This window comes from Adiantum capillus-veneris, chromosome 18 (assembly GCF_014529385.1).
Source record: "Adiantum capillus-veneris isolate H3 chromosome 18, ASM1452938v2, whole genome shotgun sequence".
NCBI classification, from domain to species: domain Eukaryota; kingdom Viridiplantae; phylum Streptophyta; class Polypodiopsida; order Polypodiales; family Pteridaceae; genus Adiantum; species Adiantum capillus-veneris.
In genome coordinates, this window is record NC_140948.1 from 97091675 (window position 1) to 97114558 (window position 22884).

At 43.7% G+C, this 22884-nt stretch overlaps 1 pseudogene; it reads right to left on the bottom strand.

Moving 5' to 3' along the window:
* LOC147436061 (omega-hydroxypalmitate O-feruloyl transferase-like) overlaps positions 1-12746 on the bottom strand; it is a 91928-nt pseudogene extending 79182 nt beyond the window's left edge.
* Positions 12747-22884: the final 10138 nt, after the last annotated feature.

Sequence of the window (22884 nt, forward strand, 5' to 3'; positions counted from 1 at the left end):
GCTACACATGGATCAATTCCAAAGTGGATGCCATTCAGAGGTGGTCTTCTCCTAAAAATCTGGAAGAGTTACATATGTTCTTGGGATTTTCATATTTTTATCAATGGTTTTTTAAAAATTTATGCTCATATTGCTGTTCCAATGACGGACAAGCTGAAGGGCAAAGGAAAACCTTTCACTGGAGTGCCACTCAACAACAAAGTTTTGATACACTCAAGGATGCATTAGCTACAACACCTATTCTAGCTATTGTGGATCCTTTGAAGCCATTTGTTTTGGAAACGGATGCCAATAACCGTGCTGTTGGAGCAGTCCTTCTACAAGAGGGGAGGCCAATTGCATGTGAAAGCAAGAAGCTTGATTCAACATAGAAGAATTATTCTGCTTATGAACGCGAACTCTACGCAATAGTGTCTACCTTAAAGACATGGCGGCATTATGAGTATGTAGCTCAATTTGAGATTGTGTTTGACCACGAAAGCATAAAATGGTTTACACAACAAACAGACTTGAAGGGTCGAAAGGCCAGGTGGGCTGATATTCTTCAGGAGTATGATGCAAAGCTCCGGTATCGTAAAGAATGATACAATGTGGTGGTTGATGCTCTTAGTCATATGCCTGAGATCAATTCTCTTTTGTTCACGGAACTACGTAGTGAGTTTTTGGATTCTCTGAAGGGCAAATATGAGCATGATGACGCATACCCCAAAGTGAGGAGCCATGTGCAAATAAGGATCCTTCTCACTCCAATGCTGGTAGTGTGTCATTAACCTCCACACACGGTTCTCCTCAGTCAAGTGATGAGCCACAAAGATGATAGAACTTTTCCATCGATAATGGGTACCTACTCCACAAGGGGAGAGTTTGTGTATCGACGGATACAGACATTCGACGCCAAATTCTTTATGCATGTCATGATAGTCCAAGTGCAAGGCACTCGGGTATTAAAAGACTTATGCTCTCATAAAACGACAGTTTTACTGGCCAGGTTTACATGGATTTGTTAAAGACTATGTCTTGCATTGCCAAAAATGTCAAGTTAACAAAGCAGAGCACCTGAAGGTAGGAGGACTCTTACATCCTTTGGAGATTCCCAATGGGAAATGGAAAAGTATCTCTATGGATTTTATTGTGGGTTTACCAACCACTGTACAAGGTCATGATCGGTATGGGTGGTTGTAGTCCGGTTGACTAAACTATGCAAGTTTATTCCAACCAAGTCGACCATAAAGACTCCAGAATTACCTAAGTTATTTGTGGAAAATCTCAACAAGTTGTATGGATTGCCAAGTAGCATTGTCAATGATCATGATCCCAAGTTTTAAGGTCATTTCTGGAGGGTTGTGTTTAAACGATTGGGTACACAACTCAACCTCAATACAACAGATCATCCAAAAATGAATGGTCAAACTAAACAAGTTAACCAAGTGTTAGAGGATATGCTACGAGCATACATTAGCAAGAAACAAACAGACTAGGAAGAGTATCTACCCCATCTTGAGTTTGCTTACAACACAATGTTAAGCATGTCACAACTAGATTTAGTCCTTTCATGTTAATGTATGGTTTTCAACCCAGGTCACCCGTTACGATGAGGTTGGAAACTGAAAAAATACAGCAAGTTAAGGATTTTATCCAAGACCATATGGATATGCTGAAACTTGCTCGTCAGAATGCTTGACAAGCATAGGATAGGTATAAGAAATACGCTGATGAGAAATGTCGGCAAGTTACTTTTGAGGAAGGGAAAGAGGTATTTTTGCATGTGCCAGAGCATTCAAAAAGTTTGAAGACTAGACAACCACCTAAATTATCTCCAAGATATTGTGGGCTTGTCAAGATACTCAAGCGAGTTGGTGATCGTGCTTACAAACTCTTGTTACCGACACACTCTTGTGTCCATCCGGTATTTCATGTAAGCCGTTTACGTAAACCCTTGCAGGGGATGCCAATGTTGTCGATCAACAAATTTTGGTTGACTTCGTCGAACCTCCTACCCCACCACATGAATGTGAGCGAATTCTTGACTATCATGATTTACGTATGCGTCATCATGTACGTCGTCAAGCTATAATCAAGTGGAAAAGATTGACCTGAAGAAGGTGCCACTTGGGAAAACATTAGTGTTCTTAAGACGAAGTTTCCTACTTTTGTTTTCGAGGACAAAAACACTTCTCCAAGGGGGGAGTAATGTCATGCCAAGGGCATACCTAGGGTAGGTGACGGACGTGGGCTAGTAGGTGGCTGACTCTGCCAGTGTGGAACAGGGGATTCAGTAGCCATAGGCTATATAAGGAAGGTTGGGTGGTGAATCCAGCTAGGGTAGTTCCTTGGGCCTCTCAGAGTGTTTTTGACACATATGCAAATTCAGATCTACAAGACTCTAATACAGATAAGGAATATCATACTAAGGTGGGCGAAGCACTAGATTCAGATGAGCATGCTTCTACTAGTGAATTAAGGCATGCAGTAGATTCCATTTGGATGAGAAAGAAGAGGTGAATTTGTTTTTCAGAGTTGAAGACAATAAGTTTCTTTGTAAGGCTACATTGTCTAGGCAACTCAGAGGCATTCCAACTTTGTCAAAGGATAGACTTACCCCAACAAGGTGTGTACTATGCCAAAAAAGAGAAAAAACATATAAAGACAAACGAGAACTTAGTTGGCATCAGTTCCAACTATGCTGTATTCTTTCACAAACAAACTATACAAGGGACGATCATCACAAGGTCATGTATGCTCCCTGTATGCTAAGATCTTTGGGAGACAAGAAGAAATACAAACGTGTATGCTATGTGGGATGAGTCCAAAAAATGAGAAGATGGATGGTGGTGCACGTGTGGAATATAAGAGAGGATTTATCTTAAATGGAATTGGGCTAATAACATTGATTGTAGCATAATTAGCATTTCATTAAGAGAATTTCTAATGAAGATAGAGAGGGGATACTTGATTAAAGTAGCAATATAAACATGACACCTAGTTAGCTTGGCATGAACAATACTTGTAAAGGAGAGAGAATTAGAGAAATTGACAATATTCGAGGACCAGATTTACTTGGAGCCGGTCCCCCCTCCAATAGCCTTTTGTATTATATGTTCTCCCATAAAGAGAGACTTGGTACAATACATTCTTTGTGTTCCTTGAGACCTTGTTGATGCCATGAAGATGGAAAGATTCATGCACCAATATTATGCCCAAAACAACAATTAAAGTTACTTACAATAGCATAAACTTGTCCCCGGCCTCAATCCCAAGACCTCAAACACCTTCAAAGGTGAAGAGAGCTAGCAAGGAGTGAGGAAACTGAAGAGGAATAAGATGCAAAATATGAGAAAAAAGTATTCTCCTTACCATAGATTACTCTTAGAGCTTAGCTTAGCATAGTAATGTAGATGGTAGAGAAGATGAGCATGCCATTGAAGCTTGACTCTTTCTTGGATTTGCATTCCACACAGCTTGGAGAAGGAAATGGACTTCTTGCTCAACACATGAGTGTGTGTGAATTGTCAATGAAAAATGAGGGCCTTTCTTCCATCTTGGTCGACCCCTCTCTCTCTCCTAACTCATGCTTGCATACTATTGGTCCATCCCAAGAGCTAGCCAATGAGAGGATGCCTTCATAACTAGCACGGGGTGTAGAATTGCGACAAGTGTCCCCCTTTCCCCTTTTGAGAGAGAGAGAGAGCTTAGCTTGTTATTTAAATGAAGCTAAATTTTGATTGGACCCCTAGGTCTATTGGCCAATAGGAATTAAGCTAGCTTATGGGATGCTTAATTCTTATTGGACCCCTTGGTACACTGTCCAATAGGAATTTAGGGGTCTTAATTTTCATTGGTTCTTTAAATAGCCCTTTTCTAAATTGTTTAAGTTCAATTTACTCAAGCTTAATTCTCATTGGTCCTTGCCATCCAATAGGAATTAGGCTTGAATGGGGGCAACTCAACTAGGTGCTTGACATGTGTCCTTAATTCCTCTTGTGTCTTGGACATGCATGCCTTGTGTGTGTGTGTGTGTGTGTGTGTGTGTGTGTGTGTGTGTGGGGGGAGGGTTGTCTACTACTACATGGTTATCAAGAATGAGCATGAAACTGCGAGGCTAGTGGCTTTATACCTCAAAAAGAGTTTCAAGGAAATTTGTGAAACTTGGAGAATTTGACTTCAAGCATACATGCCAACTAATGGATCTAAGGCTGAAGTAAATGAATCATTGGTAGGAGGAGGCACAAAACATCTCCATGATTTTCCAAGAGCAAGGTGCAATCGACTATGGCTTACACAATCATTTGGGACAATGGTAAAAAAAAAAAACTAGGCTTGATGTAATTCCACATACAAGTTTAAAATTTACCTCTAAATTTTAAAATTGAAGTCGAGAATACTTACAAAATGTAGATACATTCCTTCAAATATAGTCAATTATCTACCTCTCAAAATTTCCATGTGTAGGTTGAAATCGACAATTCCCCGCTCAAAATTTCCTACTTTTAGGTTGAAGTTTGAAGCAATTGGGGTATTTACACTCAAACTTGTGAATTTTACTAATTTCCTTCAAGGTAAGCTCAATATTTACTCAATATTTTGCAATTTAGTTATTAAAAAATACTCTAAATCCCAATTTTGTTGTAAACATCGCCCTCGACCCTTATCCACACCTCTAAATCCCAATTTTGTTGTAAACATCGCCCTCGACCCTTATCCACACCTCTGAAAATACCCCTTCTCTATTAAATCTAGCTTTATGATAATGGAGGCATGCACGTGCACAAATGCACACACGTGCACACGCACACATACACACACAAACTCTTTGCTACACCATTTGCGAACCACAAAGATCTCTCTATCTTTTTATTGGCGCACCAACATCCATGTACTCTCTCTCTCTCTCATACTCTCTATCTCTCTCTCATCCATGTACTCTCTCTCTCTCTCTCTCTGTCTCTATCTATCGCATCACCATGGTCATTGTTCAAGGTATCCATGTTTGGTTATGTACTTATAGCATGCTATTTTTGTGTATATTGTAGGCTCACTATGCCTCCCTTTTATGCCACATTTTATTGAATAGTATGGAAGCATAGCAAAAGAAGAATAGCGCTATTGCCATCTCCAATGCTTTCACAAGTCGCAAATCTGCTCCCATAACTACTACCTTTTTAAACAACATTAGTAAGAGAAGTTTAGTAATAAAGGCAAGAAGAAGCTAAAATGTCATTTTTATAGGGTAAATGAGCATCTCATCAAGAATTTCCTAAGGTTAAGGTTGAAGAAGCTTGTATGAAAGAAGAAAATACAGCCATTGTAGATTCTTCTTTAAATGTAGAATTGGCAAATGTTTTTTTTTTAAACAATGGGCTTTTAGTACTCAATGTCACTATGATCCATCTATTCATGATGCATGTATTGCACGATCCGTCAAAGATTAGCCATTTCTTAATGCAGATTTATTAGATATATTTGATGAGGATAGGGTAGATTTACAAGTTGTAACTAATGAGGATAGGGTTGAAAATGAGTAGGCTAGAGGTATGCCAAAATAGTTGGTGTAAACCTTGCATGATAGTACATTGGGTGCACTTTTGCTTAGTCATATTTGATAAGGTTTTCAACAAGCCTCTTATGCATAAGATGTTATGTTTTGGTTGTGTCGAGTATGTACAATAAGGAAAAGTTGTTGTCATTTAATGAAGTGTAAAATTCAAAAAATTGGTTGGTTGCAGTGCAATCTGAAGCCTTTGTCATTTAATGAAACATAAAATTCAAAAAAATGGTTGGTTGTAGTGCAATCTGAGCATGATGCTATTGTGAAGAATGGCACATGGTCTTTGTGACTTGGCTCCCCACAAAATGGCCATTAGTACTAAGTGGGTGTCAAGCTAAAATGTAAGCTTGATGGTAGTGTTGATTGCTATGAAGCTAGACTTGTGGCAATAGGGTATGCTCAAGAGAAGGGAATATGTTAGTTGGACATAAAGACTCTGTGGTGATTTGCATGAGGAAGCATATGTAACGCAAGAGTTAGGTCTTTGAGCGAGCTCAATGAAACAAGCTTTTGTTTTTGGGGGCTGCCCTCCCTTCCTCCTTCCTCCTCCCCATAGCCCTCATTTGCACCTTCACCTTCTCAACACCTGCATCCCACCTCTACATGGAGTGATGCATGCATGCACACTTGGACACTCCAAGCAAGAAGTCGATAGCAACAGACAAATAGAAACTTCAAAATCACAAAACTTAGAGAGAGAGAGAGAGAGAGAGAGAGAGAGAGAGAGAGAGAGAGAGAGTCTACACTGATCATGTCAAGGAACAACTCCCGAGGGTCCTTTGCTCCTAAACTTTGTGTCCAAATGCTTGAGAGGCCCAAGGGATGCCCAAAAAGCAGACCCCCAAAAACCTTTGGTTCCCAAAAAGCTAGTGTTGAAGGCTTTGTAGCCGCCACCGTAATCACAAAAATCCGTACAGTTCTGCCATGTCAGCACAATAGCGTTAAATCCAAAAATTTGTACAGTCTTGCCACGACAAAAGTTTGTACAATCTACCACGTGAACATGTCAATGCATTTTACAAAAATCTCTTTCAACATTGAAGCTTCTATCTATTAGGGTTTTGGGCCCCACAATTGGTGCTTCATAAGTTCTTCAAGTTAGTCCGTTCAGTTTCTCTCGTCTAACTCGGCCATTTCTCTTCCAGTTGGTCGTTCAACATCATCACTTTTTGACATCAAGGGAGTGTGATCACAACCTCATATCCATGAAACATGTACGATGAGATTGGATAAATGTTGTTGTAACTGAACACGGCTTTGTACACATACACACACTTCTACATTAACGTCTGGGTTACCATCTTTTGGGCATCCGCTAATTGTTTGATGAATCGGGATAGGATGTCGCATAGAAAGGCATAACATTCTCTAGCCTCTGATCATTCTTACTTAGGTGACACTCAATTTTTGAACGAAGAAAAAGTTGTTTGTAACAACAATGAGGCTATTTGTAAGAATCTTTTTGGGATTATGCTCTTACTATAGGTGGTTCCATTCGACAGTTTGTGGAGATTACTTTGGCGTTGCTACAGAAGGGGCATCATTCCATGTTGTCATATTGGGGATAGTGCCTTGTTACAGACACACCATTCTCTCCATTTTTTCTCTCCTCCTTTCACTTGCCATGCTACTTAACTCTAACACTTCAATTTTGTAGCAAATTTGTAGAAGGAGCCTTGATTGCTATTTTTAAACACGGGATTACTTTATGTGTTGCAAAATCTGGAACTCTTGACAAGAACAACCATTTCAACTTTGCACTTTTTACCCATACTAGTTTGACCAAATTGGCTGCCCACTTTTTCTTTTGGTGCCTTGAGGCCTAAAAGAATGAGTATGCATCCAATATTTTTAGAAAATTCATCAACAGATAGAATCTTTTATTGATGCTGGTATTTTTAACTTGGAAGGGAAGAGGTGTTGTGGGCACTACAATAGGTTATTTAGCATAGCGATGCTTGTAGTGCGACACTGAAATGTGAAAAATTATAGGCGTCGCTATACTCTTTGCTACATTGCGACGCTTATAGCGACGCCGACCTTTTAAAAAGACGCCGACCAAGAGTGCTAAAAACTTAGATCTGTAGATCAGAGTTTCGATGCTCTTTGCGAAACAAGTATACCCGCCCCTCCCATTTCTCTCTCTCTCTCTCTCTCTCTCTCACACACACACACACACACACACACACACACACACACACACATGCTGCTGTTAATACAAGGATTAATCTCCTTCTGAATATAGGAGTGGGTTGTTGCCACGGCCTCGGTGTAAGTAACTGGGGATTAGCCTCAATATCTTGTATTGACCTAGGAAAGCTTTTGTTCTTAATAGGAAATTTGTGGGTGGTTGCACCTTGTGAGTTAAGGAAGATGTTGGGTTTTAGACGAGCTGGCCTAACTCTGTATAATGTGTCCTCATATGCTCGATGATGCAGTGGCTCCCTCTTGCGACATCTACTCTATAGAGAATCTCTAGCTCTCTCTCTCTCTCTCTCAATCTCTCTCTCTCTCTCTCTCTCTCTCTCTCTCTCTCTCTCTCTCTTTCTGTACGAGGCAACACTGTTGGTTCTTTCCCCTCTTAAAGATGGACCTGCCTTGCCCTCTTCAAGACGGGCTGCTATAAAGGGAATGTGGCTACTGGCACCAAAGCCTATAAAAGGTGAGCTTCCATGCTCACTTAGCATTGGTACAAGTGTGCGTTTATGGTGTGTGTATGTACTAGTGAAAGGTTGTCTGTACCTTGAGAGTGTGAGGATTTCACTCGCAAGGGTGTGTGTTGTTGGCTCTATGACAAAAGGCAAAGACAAGCAAGCTATTGTGGAGCTAGCTGCTCCGACTCAATCTCGGGTGACTTTGTCTCCAATATGGACTACTGTCCGAGCTACTTGGTTATGTTGTGATTCACCTTTGATATGGTAGTAAAAGTGGATTTTACAATACGAGGATGCAAAGCAAGAGCGAGGAAGGGCATGAATTGAGTGGAGACGGGGAAGACGACTATTGATGCATTATCCGGTGGGTCTTGAGAGTCTACCAACATTCATGAGCTTAAGATGGTTGCACAACTAATTGAAAAGCGAGCAACAATGCGATGAAGGACCTACAAAATGATTCAAGGGACATTTGCCTAGATGGAGAGATATTTATAGACATAGGGAGTTATGCTAATTTATGCGAGGATGAGAGAGAGACCTCTTAAAGCAATAGACATTGTATCTGAGCAATTTTTCTCCCTTTTGTCATATATATTGTATTCACCTACAGTTTTGCCTATTCAGTGAAAGTTAAATTGTGGATCAAATTATAACTTATTCGAATTTTCTTCTCCATTCACCATTGAGATGTGTTCTTGCATTTAATGCAGGTATGGATGATGATCAGTTTCTTGCTTCCTTGGACCCTGAGTAGAGGAGATGGTATGAGGACCACCATCGCTCCGGTACACAGTCGCATTGTCCCACTTCTTTAGAGTCTCCATCTACTTCGGAGCAATCAATGCACTCCAAGAGTTTAGTGTCAACTAGATGATCTACACACTCCTCTAAGCACCGACGCTCTAGTGATGGCGATGGTTGCTGTGGAGGAGGCGCCGCTGATTCTTCCACATTGCCTCATAGTAATCGAGGCTCCTTACCTCCCCCTTCTTTGCCTGCCCCCACACCAGCCACAACATTGCCCTCTACTCTAGGTTTTGCATGGCTATCGGCCTTCCTAGCTACACACCACTAGCTACTCCTCCGGAACTCACCCCACTCGACACTCCTCACTTCGGGATCCAAACTCCATTGGAGACACCTGTATCTCAAACCCCCATCGAGACGCCACTCAAGACCCCTACCAAAATGCCTACAACAACACCCAGGTTCACACGTCACAGACGAGAGGGCTTGTCATACTCGATCGACATCAGCGGCATCATCATCTCGGATGACAACGGCAAGAAGGTGATCTCGCGCATGCGGGGCCTTTGCTCTCAGGTGTTTCGGCACTACATACTAAACACCTAGAGTGAAGTGCTGAATAAATTAAAACACAGAGGCATTACATGCTGCATGACGAGTTTCCCGTGTGAAATCGGGATGAGCGCTTCAATGAAGACTTGATGAAAGTGCAGATGCACGAGTACTACAAGCACAAGCGCTCTGAAGTGCAAAAAGAAATAAAGCATTAGTGGAGCAGGCCGGATTGGCTGGCCAAACAAGATTAAAAGAATGCAAAGCGAGCAGCGCACGAGAATCCCCACAAGTGGAAGCAACAAAAGGAGGCAGCAAGAGCGCGAGTAGAAGCAAGGAGCTCGCACCACTTGGGAGGATGGGCGTTATTTGAAGCCGACTTTGTAAGCGTTTTTGCATTGCCCTTTAGGTTTGGTAGTTAAGGATATTTGCTATGTTAAATTCTAACATAACATTTTCTTTGTATATTTTGAACAGTGGTCGATGACTGGACGTGACTCCACACCGTACGAGCATGAATATGCGGGTAGAAAAGCCTTAAACGCCCTTATGGACATTTTGAGTTCTTGCTCCGACTTGGTTAGTAATTAACTTTACTCTTTTACGTTTGTTGTATTTTAATAATAAGATAAAAATTAGATTGTTTTGTAATTATATGTTTATACTTACAAAAAGTCTTATTGTTTTTTTTGTTTTTTTTGCAGAATCCGACAGATACGCCACTGGGACGCGATGAGACGTCAGATTAGTCGATGTTAGACTAGCTGTAGCTAGATAGCGCTAGTTTTTTCTTTTCATAGCATGTATCAGAAGATGATGTGTGTACGTCAATTTTGTAACTATTGGCCAACGATGTATTGCTCCAATAATGACAATTGTGCTATAACAAGTACATTTTTGTCAAAGCTTAACAATCAAGTTATTTTGCCTATGATGTATATAATTTTGTGAGTGTATTACTTTTGTCAATTCACTTTGGTCGACATACCTTTGTTAGTTTTGCATCTTATTTTTGAAAACTTTATGTTCAATATGGTTGATGGGGTGGTAGGAAAATGTATGCCCTATCACCCAAAAAATTTATTCTTGAGCGTCGTTATATACATCGCTATTTTTGGACCTGAAATGTCTCTATGTGCATTGCTAAATTGGGAACTGGAGAGTTGCTATATGCTTCTCTATATGCTTTGCTATATAGCATTGCATATAAACACATATAGCAACACACATAGTGACGTTCTCTTTACGACGCTTATAGTGACGCATATAGTGACGTTGGGAAAAAAATATCCCATGTATTTTTGTTGCTAAAGCCGTCACAAGTGTGAAGAACCTCTTGTAGTGTGGATAATTGGTTCTAGAAGACTTTGTGTGTGTGTGTGTGTGTGTATCAAAGTTCAGAAAGATTCTTCTTCTACGGAGGATCCGATCCCTCCTACAACACAACAGGTTCTCGAGGAGAATCTGACAGAACATACAAGATTTTTTTTGTGAAAGAATCTCCGTGTCCCAACCTCGGACTTATTAGCAACTCCCACCCTTAGTCCATCGTGCATTGGGCACGCTCCCGTTGCTCTGCCTTAAGAGGCATAAGCCATAAAGAACCCAAGAGTACACATGGGTTCACACGGAGAATCTGATAGAGATAACACCTCTCAGTGGGAAGGCAAAGAAAAGTTGAAATTCGGCACGAGAACTGAAGAAAAGAATGAAGAATTGGGCAAATTTTTGATGGGGAAGTTTGCTAGAGCAGAGTACAAATGTCAACTATAGGTTGACACATGTGTGAAAAAACTAACCAAGTACTCTATAGACCCGAAGAATTACCTGATTGATGAGATTCACTCGAGATGGGGAGGCCATTGATTCTAGGTCGGGAGGAAAGATGAAAGGATAGACAAGTGCAAAAAAGCGAAAGCTGTACTCACAAAAAGAGCTGGAAAAAGCTCTTGACTAGAAGATGATCCAGATAATGAAAGGCTTATAGCACTCTCAAAAGAAGAGGAAATCGGTGGATTTCCCCGGCTGTTTGGGCAGGAAGATGAGTTTCGAGGTGGCAAGCCGATCCAAGAAGCGTGCTTGTTTCGAGGATGACTCAAATTTTATTCGTCTTCAAAGAGTTCTTCGTCCTCTAGTTCTAGAGAGGATGAGAAAAGGCGGAAGCACATAAAAAACAAGAAAAGAAAATTTTTGAAAAAGTCTAGAAGGCATGCAAGGCCATCTAGCAGTTCGGAGAAGGAGATCTTGTCCTCTTCTGACAGTGAGCACATGAGCAAGAAGACCAAGGAGTTCAAGGAAGGGGGTCAGGCCGTCATGTTTGAGACGTTTTCAGGATACCAGGATACCCATCAAGACCTTGAATTTGTACAACATTTTGACGTTGGTGTAGCCAAAGTGTGTCGACCCTAGCAGAGGGCACATGCAATGATGTGTATGCTTATAGATGCATGGCAGAGGGGCCTGTTCAGGACTTTTCAGTAGGCAAGGGCTTGACCTGACTCTCTAGTTGCTTTAGTAAAGCACTGCTTTAATTTTGAACTAATATGGGCGTTTGAAATTGCTTGGATATCTCTGAATCCTTTTTGAATTTGCATCAATTAGAGAGCTACCCTTCGTCATAGAGTGTCTTGGCTACCTTCACTTGGAGGCTAGCCTAGTTTGTAGCTAAAGAGAGAAAGTGGGGTCGGGGGGGGATGGATGCCGGCTGTGGGCACCTTCCCTTACTAATTTTTTTTTTAACTTCACCCTAAAGACTAACTTTGGGTGCCTTAAGTGGGAAAACGGTGAGCTCTATAAGGCTATGGAAAAAATGGTGATCACGTGTGTGCATGCCCACACACACACACACACACACACACACACACACACACACACACACACACACACACACACACACACACACACACACACACACACACACACACACACACACACACACACACACACACACACACACACACACACACACACACACACACACACACAGAGTCACAGTGTCCACCACATGTGGGGAGAGCATGAGCTCATGAAACAAGCAATGATAGAAAAGGACACAAAATAGTTTAGTTAACATAAAAATCACGAATTTTGGCCAACGTAATCTTTGGTTTCTTTGAACCACTGGCCACCACCTGTGTGGACTTCCTCTTCTGTCCAGCTAGAGCCAACTGATTTCCTGGAGCCTCTTCGTCTGAAGACAGCTCTACATTGTTAGTCGCTGGAATGGGCTTTAGACTCCAAGCCATCCTTACCTAGAAATTAGCTTCTGGAGCAGTTGTCCAGTATAGAAATTGCTAGACATACCAAGCTTTGAACCCATTCTGAGATTTCAGCTTGCCAGTCTGCTGGAGCACATTGTGAGACAAGATCTGACATAAATTGATTTTAACTAATAGGAAGAGCCTGGGCGGCGGGCAAGTGGCAACGAAAATGTATGCTTTATGTGGTTTTAAAGGCAAAAAAAATCGAGACGGGGCCTGATAGGGTGATAGCGGAAGAATGTCCGAGGTGTTTGTTCTTGGCTTGGATATGTAGAGCTTGAAGTGCTAAAGGAACAAGTCCAGACGGCTCGTCAAACGAAGCTATATACTGCAAGATATTTAAGATTGAAGTTGGAGATGGTTGCAGATTTGAGACTGACATGCCAAGTGATGACACATGTTTGGAGCCAATGTGAAGTTATGGGTGTGTAGTGCTTGATTTATGGAGCCTGCTGTGGAGCCTGCTCTGGTCTCTTTAGATCGGCAATTTGAGTCCTGGATGCCAAGATATGACCGATGGAAGTTTTGCCCGGGGGCCAAGTTTGCGCCAGGTTGGTCACCTCGATAGATGTGGCATCTGATGATTTTGGAGCTTTGCCAAGGATTCTATGCCTTGTATGCGGCATATGGGGCAGATAGGAAGTTACAGTGCGTCAAACGAATTCCGGACGGGAAAGTTGCTGGGAGTTGAAGTTTATACCAAGAAAAGGAGGTGTGATGCCATAAAGAATTCTCTCCATTTTGAGTGCATCGGTTGATAGGCCAGACAGAGTCCAATTGGGGCGGTGCTTGCCCAAGATGGAATCTAGAACTGGGCCTACCGGCATGACTTTACGACTGGTCAGTTGGGTCCTCAAGCCTCAAATGGCAGGGCTTGGAAGTTGCAATGTAAAGGTCTAAAGGAAAAAAAAAGTTCCCTTAACGGTTTTTGGAAGCCTTTTGAGGCCCAGGCAACGAGGGGGTGCCATGTGGCGGCTCTGGTGATCCCATATGCGCACGCGGGCTGGTCGATTATGGGGTATTTGTTTCGGGGCATGAGCCCATAGTGACACAAGGGAAAGAGGGGAGCTCCCCTTGGCGTGGGCTACGGCGGGGCCTATGGGCGGCGCTGTGCACGCGCTCCAGGGCAACTCTAGGTGGTTTGCCAGCGTGATAGGCGATGGAGGCGGCGCTAATGGCGTGAGGTTGTTGATGACATGGTGCCCCGCTGGGGTATTGCCCCATGCCTATAGAGGCAAATGCTTTTTGAGAGAGAAATGGGGAGCACGAACGGCACCGTCGGTGTCCCTCCTAAGGGATGGTTCATGTGGAAGCATGAGATTCAAGGCAAGGTTGGGGCGCGAAATATAAAAGGGGTGGTCACATGTAGCGGCCGAAAATAGGAAGGGTGTGCTAAATTGGGAGGTGCTCTCATGCCGAAAGGCGACAGTTTTTGGACAATATGGGGAGAGCTCCTTGGAGAGAGCCGAGGAGGAAAAAGAGGCCCCGGTTTTTTAGCAAAAAGGAGAGGCTTTCGGCCGGAGGAGAAGGACTCAGAGTGAGTGTTCCCGAGCTCTCAAGGCAAGAAGAGGGCGAGCTTTTTTTTGGAATGTAGGTGTCATCAAAGAGGTTCTTTTTGCCGTGCTCTCAACGAAGAGAGTTGCACAAGCTGTGAAGCCTGGATTGCCAGTGTGCTTGATACTCGAGGTTTCCATGCCGAGCAGGTTGTAGTTGAGTTTTTATGGTGTTTGTAGAAAAGGTTTTGGTCGCGATTTGAAGCAAAGCATGCCAGTTTTGGGTGTTGTTTCTTTCCTTTTCCCCCCATCTTCTCTTTGCTATGTTCCGACAATCTGGTGTTGGTGTTTGAGATGTGCATGCCTCCCTGGGCCTCTGTGCGTGTGGGAGAGAAAGAGAGAGTGGTGTGTGCTGTGGCACGGTCGTAAACTGGCTGAACCTATGTGGACTGCTGTTGATTGCGTGAGTTTTGAAGGTGAACTCTAGTGGATTGGGGTGCAGTGAATATCCTGGGCTATAGAGAGGCAAATTGTTAGGGTTCCCAGTGTGTTCCCCTTCCCCCCCTCCATCTTCTGGTGCCCCCATGGAGGAGCACTGATGCTCCGATTTGAAGGTTAAAGCGGTGTTTGAAAGCTAACAACAGATGGTCGAGATATTTGGAGGTTGTGTTTGAAGATAGCAGAGATGATGGAGCCAAGCTTTGGCCCTATATTTACAGGTGTTGAAGACCCTGAAGATTGGTTAGCAGATTTTGAATTATGGATGATTTCAATGCATATGTTGATGGACGCGAAAAAACTACAAACGGTGCTGCTGCTGATGCACGGATGTGCAAAGATTTGGTACGATGATTTGAAGGATGATGGTCAAAGTTCATGGCAGAATTGAAGAGGCAGTTTCTGGAGCGGTTTTGAGAAGTGATCACCCCTACAGAGGCTGGTGCAAAGCTGAAGGCGGTACGCCAAGATGTAAGTAAGGATTTTTTTATTTTTCTTGAGCAGTTTGAAGCTTGTTGGAAGCAGTTAGAGGTTGCCACTGGGGTGAAAGGTCATCAATGTTTGAAGCTGTAAAAATTTCTTGAATGCTTGCATCCGAGGATCAGAAATAAGGTGGAAGACGGTGCTGATACCTATGACGACATGGTGTATCTGGCCAAGATTAAAAGCAGAAAGGTGAAGCGGAAGCTGGAGCTGGGTTTGTTGAAGTTGGCAGATTATGTGCCCGTTGTGAAGCTAGCAGAGTATTCTATGGTTCAGTCAAAGGTAGTGCCGGTTGTGCGAGATGCAAAGCCCATTCAGGTAAGGCCAACAATTGATTATGTTCCTTGGAGGTTTCTAGTTTATGATTTGCATGTGCGAGTGATGGACGAGCTTGTCAAAGAAGATAAGCCCCTTGATGAAGTGAGCCAGTGTGCCAAAGAAGAAACAGGTGTTGAGTTTCCAGAGAAGATTAAAGAGTAGAGCCTACTCTTGTGGAAAGCTTGTATGAGAAGGTAGCAGATTGCAATCAAGTTGTAGAAACCAAGGGTTCAGAAGTAGATGAAGAAAGTGTGCAAAGCCTAGATGATGGTCAAGCTTTTGTGGAGCAGCAGACGGTTGAAGATGCTGATAATGAATCAATGTATGATGCTGATGAAGATGGAGAGACCAATTTCAATTTTTGGGAGACAAGCGACGAAGATGGGCCGGATGAGCCCACATCCTGTGGTGAGGAGACTGAGTTTGATGAGCCATGCTGATGAAGGTAGCAATGGAAATTGCTGTGGAAGTACGCTTTGTTCAAAGCTCTGCAAGGGAGGATAGATCTGAGTCTATGGATAGCCAAGCTGGCCTACCAAGTCTACAAGGAGATGATGAAATGAAACCGAGGGGGTTGGGCATATTTCTGAAGCTCATGATGTGATGGATGCTGACCAAAGAGAAGAGTAGCTAGCGGTACCTATGGATCGCCATGATGATTCTATAGATGCAGGCCTTTTGGATCAGGTATGCTGTGAAAGTGAATTTGATTGAGACTTTGATGATGCTGAGGATGCCATGGACAAAGAGATGCAAGTTCTTGTGGATAAGGCTTTGACCAGGGTGTAGATGATGCGAGGGTTAGCCCCTCTACGGGTGGAGAGTCCAGTGCATCAAACATGTTCTATGGACAAGAAAAGAGGGGTCGAGGGTGAGTCCAAGCTATTTAAAGAGGTATGCAATTCATGGATGAAGTGTATGGTTATAAGTGCAGTAGCAGTGAGGTATGTTATCTGCCAGATACAGAGTTCCATGGAGATGAACTCTGCTTTACTTGGTTGGGAGGGAGGGTCAAAATTGTTGGTCGATACAGATGGCATGCTTATAGAGCCACGTGTGTTGATGAGGCAGGTAAAGGTGCGATGAAATGTTAAAGTGCTTTGGGCATATTGTGTGCATGGATGGTTGCGGACATGGGTAAAGCACTATTGGAGGGTGTTGCAGATGGATGGAAGGACTTAGTGTCAAGGCTTAGGTAGAGACTATGTGATGCAGGGGGTGGGAAAACCCACTTGAGGTTTGGCAATAATGTAGATATGATAGACTTTTTGTGGTTTGCTCATAGTTTTGAATAGAGTTTGCCAGTTTTTTTGCAGTTGGTAGAAGAATAAAGATGCTTTTTGGTTGAACATTCAGGGGGTAGGGCAATGATGGTGAAGCCAAAGTGTGTCGACCCTAGCAGAGGGCACAGACAGTGATGTGTATGCTTATAGATGCATGGCAGAGGGCTAGAGCAGATGGGAAGAACTTGGGCGGGCAAGTGGCAACAAAAACGTATGCTTTATGTGGTTTTAAAGGCCAAAAGGCTCCAGATAGGGCCTGACAGGGTGATAGGGGAAAAATGTCCGAGGTGTTGGTTCTTGGCTTGGATATGTAGAGCTTGAAGTGCTGAAGGAACAAGTCCAGATGGCTTGTCAAACGGAGCTGTAGACTGCAAGATATTTGAGTTTGAACTTGGAGATGGCTGCAGATCTAAGACGGATAGGCTCGGTGATGACAGGTGTTCGGAGCCATTGTAAAGTTATGGGTGTGTAGTGCTTAGTTTATGGAGCTTGCTAGTCTCTTCAGATCGGCAATCAAGTCATGAATGCCAAGATACGGCCGATGGAAGTTTTGCCGGGGGCTAGGTTTGGGGTTGGTCGACTTGGTAGATGTGCCATCTGATAATTTTGGAGCTTTGCCAAGGATTCTATGCCTTCTATGCGGCGTATGGAGTAGACAGGAAGTTATAGTGCATCAAACGGATTCCGGATGGGCAAGTTGTTGTGGGAGTTGAAGTTTCTGCCAAAAGTAAAGGAGGTGTGATGCCAGATAGAATTCTCTTCGTTTTGAGTGCATCGGTTGACAGGCCAGACAAAGTCGGATTGGGGTGGTGCTTGCCGAAGATGAAGTCTGGAACCGGGTCTGCGGGCATGACTTTATGAATGGTCGGTTGGGTCCTCAAATGGAAGGGCTTGGAAGTTGCAGGGTAAAGGTCTAAAGGGGAAAAAAAAGTTCCCTTAAAGGTTTTTGGAGGCCTTTTGAGGCCCAGGCAGCGATGGGGTGCCATGTGGTGGCTCTGGTGATCCCATATGCGTATGCGGGCTAGTCGATTATGGGGTATTTATTCCGGGGCATGAGCCCATAGTGACAGACAGGAAAGAGGGGAGCTCCCCTTGACGTGGGCTATGGCGGGCCTGTGGCGGCGCTGTACGTGAGCTGCAGGGCTGCTCTGGGCGGTTTGCCAGCGTGGTAGGCGGTTGAGGCGACGCTAATGGCGTGAGGTTGTTGATGACGCGGCATCCTGCTGGGGTATTGTCCCCTGCCCATAGGGGCAAATGCTTTTTGAGAGAGAGATGGGGAGCACCAACGGTGATGTCGGTGCCCGTCCTAAGGGATGGTTCATGTGGAAGCTTGAGATTCAAGGCAAGGGCAGGGCCCAAAATAGAAAAGGGGTGGTCACATGCAGAGGCCGAAAATAGGAAGGGTGTGCTAAATTGGGAGGTGCTCTCACGCCCAAAAGGGGGCAATTTTTGAACAGTTTGGGAAGAGCTCCTTGGAGAGAGCTGAGGAGGAAGAAGAGGCCCCCGTTTTTAGTGAAAAGGAGAGGCTTTCGACCGGAGGAGGACTCAGAGGGAGTGTTATCGAGCTCTCAAGGTAGGAAGAGGGCGAGCTCTTCTTTGGAACAAAGGTGTCATCAAAGAGGTTCTTTTTGCCATGCTCTCAACTAGGAGAGTCGCACAAGCTGTGAAGCTGAGATTGCCAGTGTTCTTGATGCTCGAGGTTTCCATGCCGAGCAGGTTGTAGTCAAGTTTTTATGGCGTTTGTAGAAAGGTTTTTGGTTGCAATTGAAGAAAAGCATGCCAATTTTGGGTGTCGTTTCTTTCCTTCCCCCCTCTTCTCTTTGCTCCGTTCCGACAATTTGGTGTCTGTGTTTGAGATATGCATGCCTCCACGGGCCTCTGTGTGTGTGAGAGAGTAAGAGAGAGTGGTATGTGTTGTGGCACGGTCGTAAACGGGCCAAACTTGTGTGGATTGCTGTCGATTGCTTGAGTTTTGAAGGTGAACTCTAGTGGATTGGGGTGAAGTGATTATCCTGGGCTATACAGAGGCAAACTATTAGGGTTCCGGGTGTGTTCTCCTTTCCCCTGATCCAACATCACCTTCTCTCAAGGTTGATTCACAGAACACTGCAAGGTATGAAGGGCGGTATATTATTTGAAAGGAATTGCACAGACATGGTGGTCTAGTCTGTTGTTACGCAGATGAGCACATATGACGTGGTTAAAATTTTAAAAAAATTCATGTCGACTTGGATATCAGACAAATATGAAAGAGATGTCATCATCTCTTGAGAATGACTAAGAAAGATACATTATATGATTACTGCCAGAGCTTTTGGGATACTTATTTACCAGTGTCTTTGTTTCAAAAGATTACTTTGAGAGACCAAATTGAGCGGTTTTGCTGTGGATTGCCAAAAGAGATTCAAGAGTATTGTCTAAACCAAATGACTCTATTCAAAGACTTATGGGATATGCTGCGCAAGGATTTGGAATGCATGCCAACTAATTGACTTATCCTACAGATAGGATAGTATCCACCTCAACAGGGCAAAAGTGTGCCACTAAAGAGAATGAATATGGGGAACCAAATGACGGCTCGTCTCACAGGATTTTGGAGCAATAAGAGAATTTGATGGTAGCGCATCCAAGGGTTCCGACGAAATAAGGGAACCATATGCAAGTTCATGCGAGAATTTTGGAGAAGAAAGGGGATCAAATGATAATGCATCTTGCGGTACTGGCGATTGAGACTGATGTGCCAGTGGACAAGGGAGGCTAGTGAAGCTCCCCACAGGTCCCATGGCACAAGGAAAGGAGAGTGATACCGTGGTTCTTAGTTAATTCAAGAACTATCCGACATTGGATGCGAAGTGGATGGAGGAGGAAGACCTAGCAGATACTCCTCAAATTTTGGAACTTTACCTTGAGGCTTTTGTTCTAGCTTTGACTATTCCAAGAGTTCTCAATGATCAGCAGGTTGAATCTGGTGTAGTCGGGTCTGCACGTGGGGAGTTCCTCCTCTCCTTTGTCTCAAATTACCCAGATGGAATAAAGTCACCGACTTCCTTTGTGATTCCAAGGATATTGATGGGGTGACATTATTCTGCTGTATGACTTTATGAAAGAAGTACTTTGAAATGGGAACTCCTAAAATGAACTTGTGCTCTTTCATGTGTGTATTGTTAAAGACATTTAGAGAAATATGAAATGTCTACAACATTTTATCTGATGAACGATTTGAACTTAGTGCATCTAGATAACTGTTAGGGATCGATGAAATTTGGATGTATGCCTAAGTGAATGAAATTCTAGTGTATCAAGATGTCTATGTAGATGAGATGACTAGATACTATTGCGAGTGCATCAAGAGTTCCGGAAGGATGAGATGGCTACACAGTGATCTAGGTGCATGGAGAGTTCTGGATGGAATGAGATGGCTAGATTGAATGATCAACGCACAAGTGTTCAATGTTGTTACCATATACATGTGGTAGTGATGTGTGTGAACACACTAGGATTGCCAGGGCATTTTTTCCCTCTTTAGGAGGTTTTCCCCCCCGAGCATTGTATATACGCCCATCATTCTAGGGCTATATATCTTTACATTGCACACTAAGTAATACACTCTCTATTGTGTGCCTTGAGCTTCCTTCATCTTCTCCAAGCTGTGTGTGTTTCTCTGCAACCCTAATTCCAACAATTGGTATCAGAGCAGGTTACGTCCTCGCGGGCTTAGTCGCTAGCTGCTCCAGCACACGCCTGCTCACTTTCTCCGATTTCAGTGAGCTTTGGCGAGCGTTCGTAGGTCGACAAATATTTCGGGGGGACTTGTAGAGCTTGGTCTGCTCAGATTTTTGATTTGGGCTATTTTCGGCCTCCGTTTCCACTACAGGCAGTACTGCACAGGCTACTTCGTCATTTTGTGCAGAATTACTGTCAGTGCCGTTGTCTGCATAACAGGTGCCTTATAGTCTTCTACGGTTTGTGCTATATAGCACAGGTTGTTCCCGCTCCGTTTCTCCTATTTTCGGGCAGTTTTCACATCAGGTGTAGCATTTACCATGGCTGACAACAACAACACAGATGTGTTCAAGATGTTTGCTGCTGAGCACAGGTTAGATGGGGAAAACTATCCTATGTGGGCTTATATGATGCAACATGTTCTTGTGTCAAAGGGTGTCTGGAACATTGTTCAAGGCATTGATGTACATCCTAGTTCTGAGGATGTAGGCGATGCTGAGGATGTTGCAGGTCTTGCTGCAAGGATTGCTGCTCTTAGAGTTGTTTTGCCTACCGCAGAACAAGCTCGTTGGGATGTAAAGGATGCACATGCTCATGCATTGATTGCGTTGTCTGTGAAGCGCACCATTGTTCCTCACATCCGTTCAGCAAAATCTGCAAAACAGGCTTGGGATATTCTAGCAGGTCTTTATGCAAGCCGCAATGAGGCTAAAATTGCTTTGCTGCGTAAAGAGCTGGAGTCGAAGATTATGCATGAGGAAGATGAAATGGACACTTTCCTTGCTAGTGTCAAGGATATCAATGAGCAACTTACTTCTACAGGTGAAGTCATTTCAGACAGTTCACTTGTGCAGACTGTTCTTGATGCCTTACCAGATTCTTACCAAAATTTTGTTAGTACTTGGAGACTTATGACCCAAGGAAATCCAGAAGTTGTCAAGTTTGATGCATTATGCACATTGCTGTTGCAAGAGTCACTTTCCAGAAAAAACAAGACCAGGCAGCGTACAGTTGAACAGGCTTTTATTGCTTCTCAAAGAAAGGGGGGTAACAGTAATGCAGCCACTTCTTATGGTTCTGCTGCGAGTGGCAAAAATTCTGTTCCTAATGCTTCTGCTGCCAGCAATTTGTCTGGAAATTTAAGTGATAAGGGCAAAAAGAAGATGCGTTGCCATTATTGTAAAGCTAATGATCACTTGATCAAGTCGTGTCCTAAGTTGAAAGCCAAAGAGGCTAAGAAGAAAGAGGGTGGTTCCACTACAAATGCTGGTTCCACTACAAATGCAGCCATTGTTGAGTCTTCTGTGAAAGGAGACTGTGATGCTGATGTTGATGCAGAATGGGCTTTTAGTACAGAGTGCACTTACAATCCTGCTGCCCATGATGCATGCTTCTCAGTTTGCTACAGATTCACATGTGTGGTATTTTGACAGTGGTGATACAAAGCACATTACCTCACATCGTGAATTGTTTACCTCTCTCGAGTCTGTCCCTCATGGGAATTCAGTCACTTGTGCCAACAATGCCTCTTATCCAGTTCAGGGAGTTGGAAAGATTGTGCTCATTGCTGCTAATGGCAGTTCCTTCACACTTGCTGATGCACTTTATGTACCTGGGATCAAGAAGTGTCAGGACAAGGGTAGGACCAGTTCGAGCCAAGGGCCAGGACGGACATGCAGTCAAGGGGGTCCCTATATTTAGAAGGCCAAGGGCCTATATAGGGCATGGCTAGGTGGTGATGAGCATGTCAATTCCCTTGCCCTTATATTGGTATCAGAGATCAGGGGAAGGAGCAGCCATGGAGGAGGGGAAGAGGCAGGGCCTTCTCTCTCGTTCTCTCTCTCAATCTCTCTCTCTCTCGAAGATCTCTCTCTCGATCTCTCTATCTCAAAGAAGAAGAAGAAGAGGTGCTGCCTTGGAAGGCTTTCTCAAGCCAGGGAGGAACAGGCGGTGCAAGATATGCAACATGCATGCAAGGTACATGTATGCACAGGAATTGGAGCTCGAAAATGGCATGGCCGCAGGAAAAGACTCCTGTGCAAGAGCCGAGGAAGAAAGGCGCAGCGCGGGAAGCAACCCGTGTGTCGGGATGGGGAAGAACGACGACCTGCACCAAATCGTGCATGCATGCCGTCATCGGGTTCGCGCTGGGCTAGGGAGTCGAAGTCGTCACTGCACGGCATGCTTTTGTGCATCGCGCGATGACTGGTTCCCTTAGCTCTTCCTTGCGGCTCTGTTTGCCGCCATAGCCAGGTTCGACAGCCTTTTTATTTTTAGTTTTTATTTTTTTACTGTGGTCATGGGCGCCCTCCAATAACCAAGGGG